The following is a 12,608-nucleotide window of genomic DNA, read 5'->3' as shown; positions in this document are numbered from 1 at the left end:
TACATTTTTTTCTCGATATGCAAAAAAAAAAACCTATTATGATATTAAATGTAAGGATATTCAATAAATTTTGCTACACGACTGCGGTACGGTATCAATTATTCAACACGCCACAAATGAGTAAACTTTCGTTACGATGAAACGAGTTTCCTTCCTTTTTATGATTCCCATCCGCTCATTATTTACCTTTATGTTCTACCAAAGTTTCTCCATAATACTCAACGTTCCTCTTTTTCTTTGCCTTTCTTATCAAACCAACTACACACATGTTTAATTATTATTTGTCTAAGTAATTGAAAATATGGAAGCCAGTGAATTGCTGCTTTCGTCACGCTGTTTCTCTGCAGGAGTAGGCAGAGACGATGGAACGTCGCACTCGTCTGTGCTGAAATGCACTCCTAGCCATCTTCACATCCATACATCCATGTGTTGGGTTTTTTTTAAAGAGAAATATTTGTGTATTTTATTATTTACAAAAATACTTAAGTTTCGTACTTTTTCTGTGAGCCTAAGTGGCTCATTATTAGAAATAAGTATCAAATGTGGTAAAGTGGGTTCGAACCGAGAAACTCGAGACTCGAGTTCTGACTCGAGAGTCCGCGACACTAACCACGGGACCACAACCCGGCACGGGTAGTGGTCCCGTGGTTAGTTTCTACGGTTCAAACCCACTCTACCACAATTTGATACCTATTTCTAATAATGAGCCGTTTAGGCTCACAGAAATAGTATGAAATTGAAATATTTTTGTAGATACAAAGATAACAACTATGAAGTTTTTTCCTCATTAATTTTATTTGACCAGCAACCGGGTTCCGTCGTTACCGACATCATCAGACAGGTCATCAGAAACCCGGATGCTGGTCAAATAAAATTCACATGAAAAAACTACATGGTTGTTACTTTATTCTATAAAATGCAGTTCCACCTAAAAATGTCGATACAAAACTTTAATCTAAAAAAAATACTTTAAAAACAACAAATAAAAAATATTCACACATGCCCTTCGGTAACGTATATTTTAGTAAATAAAGGTTACCGAGTAAAATTAAAATTAAAGTTCAGTGTTAAATGATGCTGAATGCATCGAAAAAAGTTCCATAAAATATATTTTAAGAAATAATGGTTTGGTAAATAACCAGATAAAATTTGTAATTTTTGACTTTCAAAAATATTTGAAGAATAATATGAAAGTGTGGGCTTATGATTTGTCAAAGGCTGGTAAAGTGATCACTTTACACGCATGCAACATTTACCACTCTACCCACGATAGACAATTACAGCACTTTTTTAAATTAAAAAACATAACCAGCCAACGATAAGTTGTAAACCCAGAATTGCATATCCTTCTTCATCTTTGTTGAGATGTCAAAATGTTAAAAAAATAAGTGGAGAAACATAGATTTGTGAATAAGTATTTGGACACACTCAAAACGTTGTGAATTAAAATTTTATTTAAAAATATATTGTTCTCGTTAACGAAAAATATTGTACTTATGTTGCAAAAGTCCTAGAATGGTAATTGAAAAATTGGAATCGAACAGATTATTTTTTTAAAGTTTCTTTCTTTTTTGTTGAAATTTGGTTGAAATGAAATGAAATTTTCGCAGAAGGCGTAAACTTGATCTCGCCGTAAAGTTTTAGATTGGGTATTGATGGAATACATTATGAATATAGGAATTTAAGGTGAAAGTACTAGCGATTTCACTTCAAATGCAAATTAATCAAGTAAAAAATTAGGGGGACGAAACCACTACATCTAAACGAAGGGTACTGATTCCCTTAACCCTCAATAAACGGTAGAAATTTTCAAGAGAGGCTTATTTATTTATTTACTAACGACACAACTCCCTTAAATAAATAATGATTTTAACATATTAATAAAAATAATAAATGTAAAAATTTTTTGTTCGCCTCCGTAGTGTAATGGTCAGCACGCTCGGCTACCGTTCCGGAGGTCCCGGGTTCGATTCCCAGGGGGGATCAAATAAATATAAGTGATTTTTTCACTCTATATTTATTCAATATTACCCTGGACTGGTACCAGAAGCGGATGGCTGATCACCTTTCCTTCGTGTGTTAACGATCAAGATAACACTGTGTTTATGTAATGCAGTGCCCTATGCACCATTGGGGTGCGGATGAGGGTTTGAATTGAATTGAATTATGTAAAAATATAAAAAAATTACATAGAAAATAATAATTCATGATATATAAAATTAAAATAACGAAAAAAGAAAAAATACGTAATAAAAAAATACAAAACTTGTTGAAAAATAAAATTAAAAAATTGGTACAAATTAGGGAAGCTAATAATCACAATACAATTCATAGCAAGAGATCCAAAAAGTTCTCTATAAATTTTGACTCAAAGACATTTAATTGATGTAATAAAAATATCAACCAATGGCCCGTATTCATTGCCATATCTTAGAATTCTTGGTATAGGAGAGAATATATGGTAGTTAGTTTTCGAATGGCTGGAACACTGAAAAATAATATGTTGGTATTTTAAAATTGACGAGTGACAGTGACTCGGGGCTTTCAATCATATAATTCATTATTTTAAAAAGAAATACCAAGTCGAATAAAACTATATGATACGAAGAACGTATTGAAATGATTCTAAGAAAGATATTTTAAAAATACTTTCAACATTTTGAGTGTCTCCAAATACTTGTTCACAAATCTGGATTATATCCGCTTAGGAGTTATTTTTTTTACATTTTTGACAACTTAACAAAGATAAAGAGGAATATGGATGTCTGGGCATCTACAGGGCTTTTGGCCGTCATAGGCTCGATTAAGTGATCACCTTACACACGTGTGACATTAACCAATTCTACCCATGATTGACAACAACAATACCTAAGTAGAGAAACCTAGATTTGTGAAATTGTGAAGTACTTAGACAAACTCAAAACATTCTTCTTTTTCTGCTTGGTGTAGGCTTTGAGGTCTGTTTTTAAGAGGGATTAGCCTCCTGCGATGTCGATCCATCTCTTTGGTGGTCTGCCCTGTAGTCGCCAACTTCGGGGTTGGCCGTACAGTGCAATGTGGGGAAGCCTGGATGGTTCCATTCTCCTCACATGCGCATACCATTGTCTCCTTCGTTGCCTTCCCCACCTAACGACATCTTCGATCTCGCATATTTTGCTTTACTCAAAACGTTGAGTAAAGGGAAAAAACAAAAATTTAATTGGAAATATCGTAGTCATACAGGAGAAAGTGACCAAGTGATCATTGACTATTTGATATCTTACTAGCTTAATATTGCCCTGAAAGAAATCCCAAAGGATTTTAAACTCGGATGTATGATATATTGATTTGTTAAAAATGACTTACCGCATTGATGTTTATTTTGTTGCCAAGCAAAAGTGACTTAAATCCCCTGTACGACTACGAAATATATACACATTTCTCGTTTAAGAAAAATATTTTACTTTATTTATTGTTTCGGCATTAACTTTGTGGTAAGATATGTTACAATTATTAAAGAAAACACTTGTTTTATACCTCTTGAGTTTTATTAAAGACTACATGTTTCGGAAGTTAAACTTCCATCATTCAGGTCTGTATAATAACTAAAATATAAAAAATATTTAAGTTACTATACAGACCTGAATGATGGAAGTTTAACTTCTGAAACATGTAGTCTTTAATAAAACTCAAGTGGTATAAAACAAGTGTTTTCTTTAATCATTGTTATATTTTACTTATATTTCAAAAGTCGTAAAATTGTAAAAGAAAATATCTTAAAGGTATCAAAAAATCTTGAAAAAGTATCACTGTCGAATATTTAAACTGTGATGGCACATTATATCAAAATCTCGTTTTTACGGAATTTCGAGGGTTGTGGAATCAACCCCCACCGATAAACGAAAGCGGAAAATGTTTTGCTTAGTAGAAGATGTGATTGAAGCCAATTTTCGGGGCGATGGTTCAGAAAATCAGTAGATCATTTTGTCGAATACCCTCAAATATTTTCAGCAGGGCAACATTTCTCTTTTGGGGAGAAAATTACTTTAAAGTCGATATCACTCAGTATCAAATAATATTTTTTTATCAACATTTCTGTTTTGGTGATAGGGTTACTTTAAAGTTGATATCTGTCAATATGAAATAATATAACATTTTGAGTGTGTCCAAAATCTTGTTCACAAAATCTGGATTATCTCCAATTACAGGGGTTATTTATATATTGTTTTGACATCTCATCAAAATGAAGAAGAATATGGAAGTCTGGGCATTAACGGGGCTGACGACCGTCAAAGGCTGGTTTAAGTGATCACTTTATACACGTGTAACATTCACCAATTCGACACATTATTGATAACCACACTACTTAAATTCTTGGAAGTCCTATATATATACATATGAACCAATTTAGAAACCTTGTTCTTGAATCACTAGAACTTCACTCCACACATCTATTGGTGAGATGTAAAGAAGCTTTGTATTAAGCAGAAACTCTTATATTAGTATGTGAAGTCCGAATCCTGGATTATAATCACATACATGAGAAACGCCAGAAAACACCATTTAATTTTTTATTATTTAAACTTATAATTTGACCAGATAATTTATTTACAACATTTTGAGTGTCCAAATACTTGTTCACAAATTATTTTTTGACATCTCATCAAAGATGAAGAAGAATATGGAAGTCTGGGCATTTACGGGGCTGACGACCGTCATAGGCTGGTTTGAGTGATCACTTTACACACGTGTAACATTCATATTATTTTTTGACATCTCATCAAACATGAAGAAGAATATGGAAGTCTGGGCATTTACGGGGCTTACGACCGTCATAGGCTGGTTTAAGTGATCACTTTACACACGTGTAACATTCACCAATTCTACCCATTATTGACAACCATACTACTCAAATTCTTGGAAGTTCTATATATATGAACCAATTTAGAAACCTTGTTCATGAATCACTAGAACTTCACTAGAGACATCTATTGGTGAGATGTAAAGAAGCTTTTTATTAAGCAGAAACTCTTATATTAGTATTATATTATAATTATATATTATAATATAATATATAATATAATCTTATATTAGATGTCTCTAGTGAAGTTCTAGTGATTCATGAACAAGGTTTCTAAATTGGTTCATATATATAGAACTTCCAAGAATTTGAGTAGTGTGGTTGTCAATAATGGGTGGAATTGGTGAATGTTACACGTGTGTAAAGTGATCACTTAAACCAGCCTATGACGGTCGTAAGCCCCGTACATGCCCAGACTTCCATATTCTTCTTCATGTTTGATGAGATGTCAAAAAATAATATGAAAATAACTCCCGTAATTGGAGATAATGCAGATTTTGTGAACAAGTATTTGGACACACTCAAAATGTTGTAAATAAATTATCTGGTCAAATTATAAGCTTAATAATAAAAATGAAAATGGTATTTTCTGGCGTTTCTCATGTGTGTGATTATAATCCAGGATTCGGATCTCACATACTAATATAAGAGTTTCTGCTTAATAAAAAGCTTCTTTACATCTCACCAATAGATGTCTCTAGTGAAGTTCTAGTGATTCATGAACAAGGTTTCTAAATTGGTTCATATATATAGAACTTCCAAGAATTTGAGTAGTATGGTTGTCAATAATGGGTAGAATTGGTGAATGTTACACGTGTGTAAAGTGATCACTTAAACCAGCCTATGACGGTCGTAAGCCCCGTAAATGCCCAGACTTCCATATTCTTCTTCATGTTTGATGAGATGTCAAAAAATAATATGAAAATAACTCCTGTAATTGGAGATAATCCAGATTTTGTGAACAAGTATTTGGACACACTCAAAATGTTGTAAATAAATTATCTGGTCAAATTATAAGCTTAATAATAAAAATGAAAATGGTATTTTCTGGCGTTTCTCATGTGTGTGATTATAATCCAGGATTCGGATCTCACATACTAATATAAGAGTTTCTGCTTAATAAAAAGCTTCTTTACATCTCACCAATAGATGTCTCTAGTGAAGTTGTAGTGATTCATGAACAAGGTTTCTAAATTGGTTCATATATATAGAACCTCCAAGAATTTGAGTAGTGTGGTTGTCAATAATGGGTAGAATTGGTGAATGTTACACGTGTGTAAAGTGATCACTTAAACCAGCCTATGACGGTCGTAAGCCCCGTAAATGCCCAGACTTCCATATTCTTCTTCATCTTTGATGAGATGTCAAAAAATAATATGAAAATAATTCCTGTAATTGGAGATAATCCAGATTTTGTGAACAAGTATTTGGACACACTCAAAATGTCGTGTAACATGCATTGTAACTTGTTCACAAAATCTGGATTATCTCCAATTACAGGAGTTATAGTCATTGGCTGGTTTAAGTGATCACTTTATACAAGTGTAACATTCACCAATTTTACCCATGAATGACAACCACACTACTCAAATTCTTGGAACTTCTACATATACACGTATTGTTCAAAATTGAGACATTGTGCTTGAATGGAAATATCTGTGGTAAGATGAAAGAAGTTTTTTATTGAGCAGACGCTCTTTCATTTGTACGTGAGGTCCGAATTCCGGATTATAATAGCATACATGATAAAAATATAATTCTTATAAGAGATAGATAATAAAATAATATAAGTGATTTTTTCACTCTATTATTTGTTCAATACTCCCCTGGACTGGCACCTGAAGCGGAGGACTAATCACCTTTACTTCAAGATAACACTGCGTTTATATGATGTAGTGCCTTATGCACTATCGGGTGCGGATAAGGGTTAGAAGAAGAAGAAATACAAGTTTAATTCTGCTTTTGAAAATATTCCCATTGTTATTCCTTTATCTTCTTTCTCTTTCATTCAAATAACATCAAAATAAAATGAATTGTTAACTGAAAATACCATTGCAATTTCACTATTCTACACATGACTGACAACCACACTACTTTGTGAACAAGTATTTGGACTAACTGAATATATTGTTCATTTATTTTAATTTTTATTTATTTTGTCCGCCTCCGTAGCATAATGGTCAGCACGCTCGGCTACCGTTCTGGAGGTCCCGGGTTCGATTCCCTAGGGGGGTAAAATAAATATAAGTGATTTTTTCACTGTAATATTTATTCAATATTACCCTGGACTCGTACCTGAAGCGGAGGGCTGATCACCTTTCCTTTATGTGTAAACGATCAAGATAACACTGCGTTTATATGACGCAGTGCCCTATGCACCATTGGGGTGCGGATAAGGGTTTTATTATTATTTTTATATTTATTTAATTTAAATGGACGTTTAGAGGATCGCCCCATTCAACTTCGTCCCTCATTTTTTTAGAAATCCAATCACATTGCTACGTAGACATTTTTTGCTAGATTTAATACGGAGTTAAATCAGCCAGTGGTATTGAAAAGAAATGCTTCACTGCAAGATTAGTACGCAACCATGCTTCAACTCTGATAACTCCATTCCATTCTGTTTACGGTAAATATAACCTAACCTAACCTAACCTAACCAAACATAAACTAAATTAACAACATTTTGAGTGTTGTCCGCCTCCGTAGTATAATGGTCAGCACACACGGCTACCGTTCTGGAGGTCCCGGGTTCGATTCCCAAGGGGGGTAAAAATAAATATAAGTATTTTTTTCACTGTAATATTTATTCAATATAACCATGGACTGGTATCTGAAGCGGAGGGCTGATCACCTTCCCTTCATGTGTAAAACGATCATGATAACACTGCGTTTATAAGACACAGTGCCCTATGCACCATTGGGGTGCGGATAAGGGTTTTTATTATTATTATTATTAAATTTTGATTTTTTTTTTTTTTTTTAATTAAACACTCGAATATACCACTTAATAAGTTTTATTTATATAAACGACTAGTTTCGAAATCTTACAAATGTTTTCATCTTCTGGTAAAAATTAAAAATAACGAATAAAAAATATATTTAGGGGTATATATAGCTCACTCCTTTCAAAAACGACATATATTAAAATTCCACGATTTTCAATTGGGCATATTTTCGGAATGCCCAAAAATTATACTATATCCCAGCAAAAGCGGCATATTTTTAACTTAATATTTACCCGCTACAGGGCAGAAAGTGTTGTTTTTGCATTTTGAAGAAAAGGTATTGTTTAATTAATTTTTTAAATATTTTTGAAATGGAGAAAAAACATCCAGGTTTTACCTATCTGTTGCACAGTTAAAAGTTCAATAAGTGGCTTGATATTTATTTTTAATACATTTCATTATATTTTTAAACTTAAAAAACGATCTCCTAAAAAATCAAGTATTTTGATATATGACGTAGTTGAAAGGAGTGAGCGACATAGGTCAATAAATATAGGGAAGGGGGGGGGTTAAGGAACAAGATTTTTTGAAAAAGGAAACAAAGATAATAATGGTGACGTATTTTGAAACAGTATAGCTTTGAGAATAGGTGCTTGCGGAGAATCTTAGGCGTGCGGTGGTTTGACTTTGTGAGGAATGAAGAGATAAGGCGTAGGACGCAGCAAATCTTGGTCACAACTGTCGTCAAGACAAGGCGATTCAGTTGGCTTGGCCATGTACTCCGCATGCCTCCTGAGAGCCTTAATCTAGCTTGCCTCTTTTACAAGGCATCAGGTTCGCGCCGCCCAGGACGACCACTGCTGACAATTCGTCGGCAGTTCTCGTCAGAACTTCGGGACGCGGATCTGACTTGGGAGGATGCAAGGGAGCTGGCAGCCGACAGAAAAGCCTGGAGACAGTTTGTGGACTCCATATGCTCCACCTAGGGAGCGGAGATTGTTATATATATATTATTAATTAACGTTTTATCTGAATTTTTTTTTTTGTATTTCTAAATTTTCTAAATTATTCATGACTTGACCTTTATTTGTAACAGAGTGTAATAATTTAAGTGCATGAGAGTCAAATGAGTGGTTAGTTTCCATGATATGATTTGCAAATTCCGAAAAATAATTACTTGTTAGTCCACGGCGATGTTCTCTTATTCTAATTTTTGGACTCGCATTTTGGCCTGTATATTTTTTATCGCAGTCACCTCAAGAAATTTCATAAATACCGCTTCTATCTTTTAGCTTAAAATTGTAATTTTGGGCTTTGTTTGGTTAGGATCAAATGTTGTAAATAAACTATATTATTTTTTGACATCTCATCAAAGATGAAGAAGAATATGGAAGTCTGGGCATTTACGGGCTTACGACCGTCATAGGCTGGTTTAAGTGATCACTTTACACACGTGTAACATTCACCAATTCTATCCATTATTGACAACCACACTACTCAAATTCTTGAAAGTTCTATATATATGAACCAATTTAGAAACCTTGTTCATGAATCACTTGAACTTCACTAGAGACATCTATTGGTGAGATGTAAAGAAGCTTTTTATTAAGCAGAAACTCTTATATTAGTATGTGAGGTCCGAATCCTGGATTATAATCACACACATGAGAAACGCCAGAAAATACCATTTTCATTTTCATTATTAAGCTTATAATTTGACCAGATAATTTATTTACAACATTTTGAGTGTGTCCAAATACTTGTTCACAAAATCTGGATTATCTCCAATTACAGGAGTTATTTTCATATTATTTTTTGACATCTCATCAAAGATGAAGAAGAATATGGAAGTCTGGGCATTTACGGGGCTTACGACCGTCATAGGCTGGTTTAAGTGATCACTTTACACACGTGTAACATTCACCAATTCTACCCATTATTGACAACCACCGTAAATGCCCAGACTTCCATATTCTTCTTCATCTTTGATGAGATGTCAAAAAATAATATAAAAATAACTCCTCTAATTGGAGATAATCCAGATTTTGTGAACAAGTATTTAGACACACTCAAAATGTTGTTGTAAATAAACCATGTAAATAATATACTGCAATGAGCAAATCTTGAGAAGTTCTTGATTTGCCCACACTAGATTATCCCTCCTGTTCCCAGCACAGATTCAAACAAAAACATATTGAATTAGCTATGTAGAAGAAACAAATTCTACTAAATGATCTATAAAACCTTGTACATAATTAGCAAGGTGAATAATAAATGCAATTCCCATCTAAAAAAAAACATGTACCTACATAATACTCAAAATCTTGTAAATAAATAATCTGATCAAATTAAATCTTAAATAATAAAAATGAAAAGGATATTTTCTGGCGATTCTCATGTCGATCACTCCTTTCAAGAACGTCATAAATAAAAAAAACTTAATTTTTTAGGAGAACGTTTATAAAGTTTAAAAATATAATTACTTGGTTAAAATTTCGCCGCCTCCGTAGTGTAATGGTCAGCATGCTCGGTTACCATTCTGGAGGTCCCGGGTTCGATTCCCAGGGGGGTTTAATAAATATAAGTGATTTTTTCACTCTTATATTTATTCAATATTACACTGGACTGGTACCTGAAGTGGAGGGCTGTTCACTTTCCTTCATGTGTAATCGATCGAGATAACACTGCGTTTATATGAAGCAGTGCCCTATGCACCATTGGGGTGCGGTAAGGGTTTTTTTATTATTAAAATTTCTATTTCCGTTGATTTATGAAATTATTTTCTTTATTATTTGTTGAATCGTAAAGATAAAGAAGATGACCTGAATCATTCTGGTTTTTATAAATTGAATTCATTACATACACATAAACAGGAGACAAAAGCAATTTCATCTTAGTCGATAGCTTACCTGATGAGGGAATGGTTATTCCGTAACTGGCAATTGTGAAATACCCTTTTTAAGTGGTATTACACAAAGTGAACTACGAATGATAAAAAATTGTTTATCTTTGTTTTTTTTTATTTTATGATGGCTTTATTTTTTTTTCGGCAGAATTACATATCGTTACTATTCCAGCTAATCTTTAAAGATAATCCGAATGAAATGTTAACTACATTTTAATCAAAATTGACATAGTGTTATCATATGACATCATTTATTGATTCGGCGAAATTTGTTGTAAAATTTAACAATCAAATGTGACCGCTTTCAAGTATTTGACATACCTGATCGTGCCAAGTTTTTTCGGTCTTCCTCTGCTAAGTTAAGTTAGTTTTTTTATACATATGGATATAGTTTTACATATATTGTTTATAGATATGTATATATATATATATATATATATATATATATATATATATATATATATATATATATATATATTTATATATATATATACATATATATTTATATATATATATATGTATATATATATATATATATATATATATATATATATATATATATATATATATATATATATATATATATATATATATATATATATATATATATATATATATATATATATATATATATATATATATATATATAGTTTTCTGTCATCTCAATATAGATGAATAAGAATATGGACAGTCGTAATCCTTATAAATGCAAAAAATAATGTAAAAAATAACTCTTATTGCTGATAATCCAGATTTGTGAACAAATATTTAAACACACTCTAAATGTTTTAAATGAAATTAAAGCTTTGTGTATTTTAATATCACCTACGAATTTATGTTGGCTTATCTATGAAATTTCAAATGTATATTTTAATCTTTTTAACCAAACCGACATATCTATTTTCAGACATCATTTGTATTTTTATTTGAGTCTATTCACTCAAAAAAGTAGAAAATCCATCTTTACTAAAAATGTTTATATAACGTAAAAAATCCATTCTTACATTTTTTAATGCAGAACAAACAAATTGATTTTTTTGTATTGAAAGGCATTGATAACGCTGTATTACCAAATAATAAAATAATACCAAATAATACAAATAATAAACACTCTCCTTATTTTTTCCTGAATGTTTACCGCAGATACTTTGTGGCACATTTTATAAACTTTATAAAATTAATTAACTTTGTTCTCACCACTTTTTTTATTAATACAATTTAACCTCCTTTTTATTTTACAATTTAACTTTTTATTTTACTCTTTATTCTACAATTTACTTTTTATTCTACACTTTTTTTATTAATACAATTTAACCTACTTTTTATTTTAAATTGTAAAATAAAAATTAGGTTTAATTGTATTAATAAAAAAGTGTAGAATAAAAAGTAAATTATAGTACAATTTACTTTTTATTCTACACTTTTTTATTAATACAATTTAACCTACTTTTTATTTTACAATTTAACTTTTTATTTTACTTTTTATTCTACAATTTAACCTACTTTCGGCCTCGGACGCCACCCAGAGTGGCTGCTTTTTAAGCCCGCTCCATCAGTTATTTAATTTCTGTCGGATATTTGCATCCAAGATCCGTAAAATTTTGCATCCTTATAAGTGTTGTGTCTGGTGATTATATGAAGTAGTAAAAGTGTAAAGATTCTTTATAGAAGTAGTGTAAAGTGAAGGATTATATGTTCCATAATTCTGAACCAATAAGTTGAGGCGTATGAGCGCCCCGGAATTCCTTTCCAAATCCGAACATCTGGGATACCGCCAGCGAAAGCGGAGATTTGTTTGGAAAGGGACGCAAAGTCTTAACCGTGCCAATCTCCAATCCGTCGCTACAGCCGTAGCTACAACGTGTAAGAAATGGAACGCCGAGAGGGATGGAGACGATACACGTGTGCCCAGTAT

The 12,608-nt window shown here is 32.2% G+C and overlaps 1 long non-coding RNA gene across 2 annotated transcripts in view; it reads right to left on the bottom strand.

Annotated features, from left to right (window-relative positions):
- Positions 1–12,608, bottom strand: part of LOC148302899 (uncharacterized) — a 113,442-nt gene that overhangs the window by 98,879 nt on the left and 1,955 nt on the right. The window contains exon 2 of one of the 2 annotated variants that reach the window (XR_015838560.1): positions 7,634–8,770. The exons of the other annotated variant lie outside the window; for it this stretch is intronic. This is a non-coding gene — a long non-coding RNA (uncharacterized LOC148302899). Of the gene's footprint in view, positions 1–7,633; positions 8,771–12,608 lie in introns of those variants that run through there. 2 annotated transcript variants of the gene reach the window in all.

The sequence above is a fragment of the Brachycentrus maculatus genome, unplaced genomic scaffold, assembly GCF_059751285.1.
Source record: "Brachycentrus maculatus isolate JH-2025_06_01 unplaced genomic scaffold, ASM5975128v1 h1tg000400l, whole genome shotgun sequence".
Lineage (NCBI taxonomy): Eukaryota > Metazoa > Arthropoda > Insecta > Trichoptera > Brachycentridae > Brachycentrus > Brachycentrus maculatus.
This window is presented reverse-complemented; position numbering and strand designations above follow the sequence as displayed.